The sequence below is a fragment of the Suricata suricatta genome, chromosome 10 (assembly GCF_006229205.1).
Source record: "Suricata suricatta isolate VVHF042 chromosome 10, meerkat_22Aug2017_6uvM2_HiC, whole genome shotgun sequence".
Lineage (NCBI taxonomy): Eukaryota > Metazoa > Chordata > Mammalia > Carnivora > Herpestidae > Suricata > Suricata suricatta.
Genome location: NC_043709.1, coordinates 134,310,868 through 134,318,172, shown reverse-complemented (window position 1 = coordinate 134,318,172; position 7,305 = coordinate 134,310,868). Strand labels below are relative to the sequence as shown.

Genomic DNA, 7,305 nt, shown 5'->3' with positions numbered 1-7,305 from the left:
ACCAATGTAAAGCTAGGAAACGTGATGTATTTGGCTTCACTATTAACTCAGAACAACAGGGGCTTTATTTTCTCTTAGAGGAGTGCAATGTATTCTCTGATGTCTGGAAGAAGACTTTTTCAATCTTCGGAAAATATCAAACTCTAGAAGATTAATTTTTACGTAAAGTTTCCCCGCAAATATTCATCTTATTTTGCAGGAGACCTCGTCATACCTGCTTCCAGATCTTGAGGGGATGGAATAGACACTCAGCCTTTCCAGCCTGAGCCCTGCAGAGAATTCTCTCCAGGCTACACACAGGGTTCTGCCCATCACTGATCTTCTGAGTGTCGTCAGTGCAGGCTCAGTAACCTGGATTTGACCCTGACAGAGCTTTCCGTACACGCTGTTCTCCGGTGGCGTTGAGTCGTTTCCTGGAAGGATGCCTCTCTGCCAGCCCAGCAGGAGGACTGTTCTCCAGCTTTGAAACCCAACGGAGTGTGCCCCGTTAGTTTTGGAACTGCCGGGAGTGGTGGAGTTCCTTTTTGCCTCCTTGCCCACTTTTTTGAATGTGACTGTCGGTAACTGTGGTCCCATGCCTGCTTCAACATTATATTTTGGAAGCAGAGGGCCTGTTTCTTGAGTTTCACAGACTCATCTGGAGAGCGACTTTGCAACTTTGGCCCAGAGTGGATCATACCGAGAGCCTCATGCAGACCTGATTGAGAGGATGAGATTTGGGACTTTTGGACTGAGAGGTGAGATATTGGACTTGATGCTGTAATGGGTGGGGGTTTAGGGGCCTTGGGATGGGGAGTACATGCATGTGGGAGATGTGAAGCCTCGGGGAACGTGATGCCAACGGGCTGGCCCGAGGACCCGAAGGTCCCACAGGACCGGCCAAGAGGTCCTTTGTTTCATTCAGGATGGAAATCAGACATGAGACAGCAGGAGGTGAGAGCAGAGTTTACTGAAGATGGAGAGACAGAGCAGATACAGATGGACGGTCTGGGAGACTCAGAAAGGAAAGGAGGGAGTCTCATCTTTGTTTGGGGTCTCGAGGTCTTTGTCGAGGACATTGGTCTGGTGTCTGTGCCCTCTCAGGTGTCTGGGAACTGGTTTGAACAACGACGCCAGCCCAGGAGTCAGTCCTTGGAGCCAAGAGGTCCAGGCATCAAGGCGTCCAGCGCCGATGGTCTAGAATGCGCACATGATGGCTTCATCTGCTCTTTCTCACCTGGTCCTCCCCTAGATGTCACCTGTTCTGGACAAATACTAACTCCTGTCCCTTACAAGGAAGACATCTGCTATTTGCATTATGAGGCATGTGTGGAGTGGGGTAGGGGCGCAGCTCCCAGCAAGAGTAGAAGCAGGAAAGAAGCTTTTTCTCTCTCACAAAGTCCCTTGAGTTTTCCTGTCTCAAGCATAGGGCAGATTTTGGTAGACTGGGAAAAAAACCATAAAGATGTCCATATCTTAATCCCCGAATCTGTGAACTCATGAATATGTGACTTTGCAAGGCAAAAGGAACGTGATGGCCATGATTAAGTTAACTATCTTGAGATGCGGAGATTATCCCTGATGACCCGGTGAGCCTGCGGTGATCACAAGGATCCTCACCCCTGGAGTCGGGAGTTAGGAGAGAAGAAACAAGAGAGGTGCCATCACACGTGAACCAGAGCTTGGCTTTCCTCCTGGCTTTGCAGCTAGAAGGGGCCATGAGCCCACAAGGGGCTTCTAGAAGCTGGAAAGGAAAGGAAACGGATTCTCCCCTGGAGCCTCCTTGCTAACATCTTATTTTAGCACTGTGAGGCCCATTTCCTCACTGACCTTCAGATCCAGGAGATGACGCATCGGTGTTGCTTTAGCACCTTATGCTCCTGTGACATCAGCAATCGCCAAAACAAAACAAAACAAAAAAATGCAGGGTCACTGATGCAGGACTGTCAATAACAGTTAATGCTGGTTGGGCACACGGCTGTCCTGACTGCCCCCACTCTTCTGTAAAACAGACCTGCTCAATGCTAACCTTTACACAGGAAACAATTCCTCTTTATAAATGATTTTTTAACTGACTCAAAGATTAGAAGGGATATTGAGTAGGTTGATGGCGGCTGCATTTTACAGGACATTGACAGGGAAAGGAGACCGCTTTGAGGTCCGTGCTGAGCTGCACTGGCATCATCTGTGTCTTCAGCCCGTGCCTGGGGACTGCCAGGCTCAGAGAGGGAGGCGAGGACTGGGGGCGGGCAGCCAACACAAAGCAATCAGGACAAGAGTCTACCGTACGCAGGGCGCTGGCTGGGTCGGCTCAGGCAGCTAATGAAGGAGACGGATCCCATTAATATTCTGCTCTGAGACAAACCAGGCAATAGGTCTCGAGCTGTATTTACCTGAAACGCTGCCTAATTATACAAAATTCTGAGGACGAGAGTGTATCTTTTTTTAGCCTGACACAGAATCAGTAGAAAGCTGAATGCACATACCGTATCTCTGTCTGTGAAAAGGCAGAATACGTCTGTAGGATTACATTTGAAAAGACAAGAAAGAAAGATCATGTAGACACCTCAGAGCCCGAGACACTTCTCAGGTAAGACGCGGTTCGGGAAATGATGGGGATGGCGCAACACTCAGTACCCGAGGCAGCGAGGAGTGAGAGGAGGAGGGAAAAAGGCCACAGAGTTTCATTTAGTGATGGAACAACCTCAAATGTGACATGATTCCTTTACTGAAAACGACAGAGAAAAGGGAAGTGAAAAGCATCTGCTAGTGAAATTCTTGAGGCAGTTCCTTGGGAAATGACCCGCACTGTGCGCACCTCAAGGTCTTTCTTCTAGGCTGGGTGTCGATGACGAGGGACCAAAGGGCAGGTTGAGGGCAAAGCACAAGCTAGCCTTCTAGCCCCCACCACCCTCCCCAGGGTGGGATCTGTGTGACCGTCCTCAGGCACTTCAGGTTGCCCGAGAAGAAAGAAACGGACAGAAAACAAATGGTTAAACTGATAGAGTTTCCATCACTTTGCAAATATCTTAGTAATTTTACAAGAAAAAGACAATCTTAACAATAGCCCCATGTCCAGAAACTCCTTGTTAATGCTTTGCTAGAGGGAAAAATGACCTTAGCTTCACAATAGCTAGGCCTCCAGGAACCTGTGAGTCGTCTTTTGCGTGTGGAACTGTCTTTAAGAAACTTCCTCTTGACTTTGCCTCCCCAACCCCACGGTGTATGACCAGTCCCTCCTCACAGCCCCCGCGCAGCTTCCTGCTCATGAGTCCCGTCCCCTCGCTTTAATAAAACCACTGTTCTGCACCAAAGGCATCTCCAGAATTCTTTCTTGGCCATTGGCTCCGAATGCCACCATCATCCCAAAACCCCACCATCAACAATGAGTCCGGAGGAGCCCACGTGTTTCTCTGACCTCGACCCTCACAGAAAGGGTCTATGTATTTCGTGGCAAAGGCCGTGCAACACAGAACACCGAGGGATGCCTTGTTGTAAACACACAGTGCAGTCAACTTTGGTTTCCAGTTTAGTTTTTGATCTTTACTTTTCTCAAAATTAAGCTCCCGTGAAACAAAAAGAAAGGACAAAACCAGTTCAATCATTTTTGTTAATGACTGATAATGTTAAAACAGAATGTGAGCTCTTACAAGGGGCCTGGAGATACTTCTCAGCCCATATTTTCTTGTTTTGGCAGCAAGATTAAGAGGCACACCCAGGCTCATATCACAAGCTTGTAGCTGAAGCACATCATAAATACTGGTCATCTGTTTTCCAGTCCAGTCGCCTTCCCTCTGTACCAAGGGCACGCGTGGATAACGATGGTGGCCAGAAGGAGCAGATAGTGTCGCTCGCTGAGGGATGGAGGGCGGAGTCTGGACGCCTTGATGAGAAGCGCAGCGTGGTCCTTAGGAGCACTCAGGGGTCAATGCTTGGAGCTCCCCCAGGACCGGCCGCTCCCCTATCCATAGTGGTAGCCTTCGAGAAGGATAGACACCAGCTGACACTCCACCTTCATCATGAAAGGTTAAGCCACTTAGCCCTTCGGAGTCTCAGCGTTCACACAGGCAAAGTGGGTATTCCAATAACACCTATCTCATAAGGTTGTTGCAAACATTACACAAAATAATACATCAAGTGCCTTCCTATCACTAGATCCCTGGATACATGGGAGAGGTCACCACCACATTTGGAGTCCCGGGTCTAACTTGGGTGGGAGTTCCCACATGATTCCGCCACAAGCCAGCCCTCTCATGCAAAGGAGGGAAAAGCCTGTGACTTCTGTGCTGGCATTTTCAGGTGGGGGTGAGGACATCTCACTAAAGACTCACCAAAGCTCCTGTCCAGTCTCCACATGGGGAGATTTTGTTTTAGGAGGTAATGGACAGAGATTTCCACAGAACCAGCTCCACGCTGGCTGGGGGCCGCAGGAATTGATGCATTGCCTCTTATTCTTTTTAGACCCATTCTGATCAGTGATTCCCAGATGCGAGCTGCAGACTTGAGTCTACACCCAGTCATGGGGGGGGGCTTCAACCACCACCTCTTCGGCCAAGTAACTGGCATGTTCCATGCATAGCTCCCTGTTACTCTTCACGTATTTGCTTGGGCACATCGGACATTCCCTGTACTGCTGTGCCAGGTGCTAAGAACGTGAAGATGAATAAGCCACAGACTTCTGGAAGGGACAGACATGCACCTTTTGACCCATGATGAGATGTGTTAAGCGCAGCAACTACGGTTCAAGATTGCTCAGAGGAGGATCGCCGTGGGAGGCACAGGTGAGGGGAGGGCCTGCCGAAGGGATTCCTGCAGAACAGCAAGGTCTCCCGAGGCAAAGGTGGGGAGACGGGCAGGGGCTGAGGACAGTCACTGCGGGCCCAGGTAGCAGCATGAGGAGTGGTGCAACGCTAATGAACTCAGGGTGGCTTGGCTTTGCCAGAACTGGATGAGAGCCTGCATGTCAACTGATTAAAATGTTATGAGATCACTGAGCTTTAAAAAAGTCAGCGAAGCAAAAAGCCCTACTTCCCTTCACTTTATATCCCGAGAACCCCCAGGAAAAGGTACATTGAAAAGCCAAGGTCAAAGACGTCCTATGTTGGTCTCCAAGAATTTTGCTCAATTTCCCTATGCCTCCCTGCAAAGTGAGCCAACACCCACACAACTGTGATTTTTTTTATTTAAATAGTTTATTACCAAGTTGATTTCCATGTAACACCCAGTGCTCTTCCCCACAAGTGCCCTCTCCATGACCATCACCCCCCAAATGTGATTTTCAAGGTCACTTCAAGGTGCCTTTGTTATGATACTCTTTGTTAGTTAAAAAGCAAGTGAAACTATTAGAAACGAATGACTGTTCCTGACAGGCCGCCTGCCTAGCGGGTCACAGAAGTCAGAGGACATGCTCCTGTGTCGATCTGACCCTCCTCACGGCTTTCTCGGTTCACTGCATCCCCATAAATGCCGGCGGGATAGGGCCAGAGAGACTCCCCTCCGTCTGAAGCTCTTTGAGGGAAAGGGAAGGAGGGTTCTTGGTGTCGAGCATGGACACGGCGCTCCTGTGGTTAAACAGATTCTCTGTCTCTCCTCTTGATGTATTTTTATCACTCTCAGAATCCATCCCTGCCTGGCTGGGCCTCACCGGCTGTCTCAATGTTGTCACAGACTCACTCTGGGTCACCACCTCTCGTTCCGTCTAATCCAACAATTGAATAACACTCTTTTTATTGCCACCATTACTAGTTAGAAAAAATACTTTGCTCCCAACTCATAGAGAGCCAGAAGTTCGCAAACCTGGGGCCAGAGTCTCTAACCGCAAGATCAGATGAGGTTTTGGAAGAAATGATGCCTGAAAAGATGGCACTCAAATCCGATTCAGCCACAATTAAAATATGTGCACATCCCCCATTTTCCTAAGAGAACATATTAATAGGGCTTCAGGAGGGGAGGCACAAAGGGCTCCATCAAGAGCAGGAGAAGAAGATCAAAGATGTGCTTTGACCACTGAGCATAGATAATGAAACACGGCGACAGGGCTCAGGCACAAGGAGAGTGGCAGAACAAATGGCGCTCTTGTCCGCGGATGAGCCCCCAGCTGGCTCCCCATTCTCTCCCAGTGAGGCCTCCGCCACAGAGAGGCATCCAATTACCCAGTTACCTTCTGCCCTCGGACCTGGCCTTGTGAAAGGAGCTTTTGTCGGCTTTGCCTGGGCTGGTGCAGTAGCTAATTGAGATGAAAGGCTTGGGGAGCAACTTTTAGGACCAAAGTCATTATGTTAAGTCCGTCTTACCAACCGGTCAAAAAGGAATGTTCTTGACTGATTTCTTTCCCTAAATATACATATATTGTTCGGGACCCCAGAAGGAGTGATTATTTCTGAAAGCTACTAGTTTTGCCGGCTGGGGCCCTTCACCATGATCCGCCATCATTCTTTCTTTACTTCGGGAGCTTAAAGTGAAATGCTCTCTGACAACAGCTGTTTGTGCATTGTTCGAGGGTTTAATAGGGAGCTGACAGCCATGAGGAGCAGGATGGAGATGGCTAAAGCTTTGTTGTGCTTTTTTCCACTAGGGAAACATCTACCATGAGGTCATTAACAGGAAAAGGACTTCAAACACAAAGAGCAAGTATAAAGGCATTCGAATAAAAAGCATTTTGTAACAAAGGATAAAAAGATGAAGAGCCGTGGAGTTCACAGGCGTGTTTGTGGACGGGTCTGTGAAGGCGGCGGGCAGCGACGACAATGATGTTCCACAAGTGGCCAGTGCGTGGCCAGGTCGTGGAGGACAAGGAGCAGGACAGGGGGGCTGGGCTTTGGCAGGACTCGTGAAGACACCGCCTCTTGTTGCCTCGAGAGGTGAGGGGTGCTGAGATGGGGGCAGGTCCTGTGTGCGAGAAGCTGGGACGCAGGGAGACCAGAGGGAGCCCGTGGGTTTCATGAGTATCAACAAGTGGCCAGTGGAGTCTTTGGCTGGAAAGCAAGGGACACATTTCACCAACACTGAGAAAGAAGTGTCTGCGGTTTTGAGGCCCCTAAGTGACTTGGCTGGTTGAGCATCTGACTCTTGATTTTGGCTCAGGTCATGATCTCAGGGTTGTGGGATCAAGCCCTGAGTTGGGCTCTGTGCTGGGCGTGGAGCTACTTGGGATTCTTTCTCTCTCCCTCTGCCCCTCCCCCACTCTTGCTCTCTGTCTCAAATAAAATAAATAAGAATGGTCTGTAGTGTGAATGCCCATCCTCCTGCTGCCTTCTGTTTTCAGTAAGTTTCCTGTATTTTATCCAAAACCAAAATACGAAGTTATTTATGGAGTGGTTATTTCAT

At 49.1% G+C, this 7,305-nt stretch overlaps 1 long non-coding RNA gene across 1 annotated transcript; it reads left to right on the top strand.

Moving 5' to 3' along the window:
• The first annotated feature begins 517 nt into the window (after window positions 1-517).
• On the top strand, window positions 518-7,098 carry LOC115304654. The gene is made up of 3 exons (XR_003914538.1): window positions 518-737; window positions 4,441-4,760; window positions 6,554-7,098. It is a non-coding gene; the product is annotated as an uncharacterized LOC115304654 (long non-coding RNA).
• Window positions 7,099-7,305: the final 207 nt, after the last annotated feature.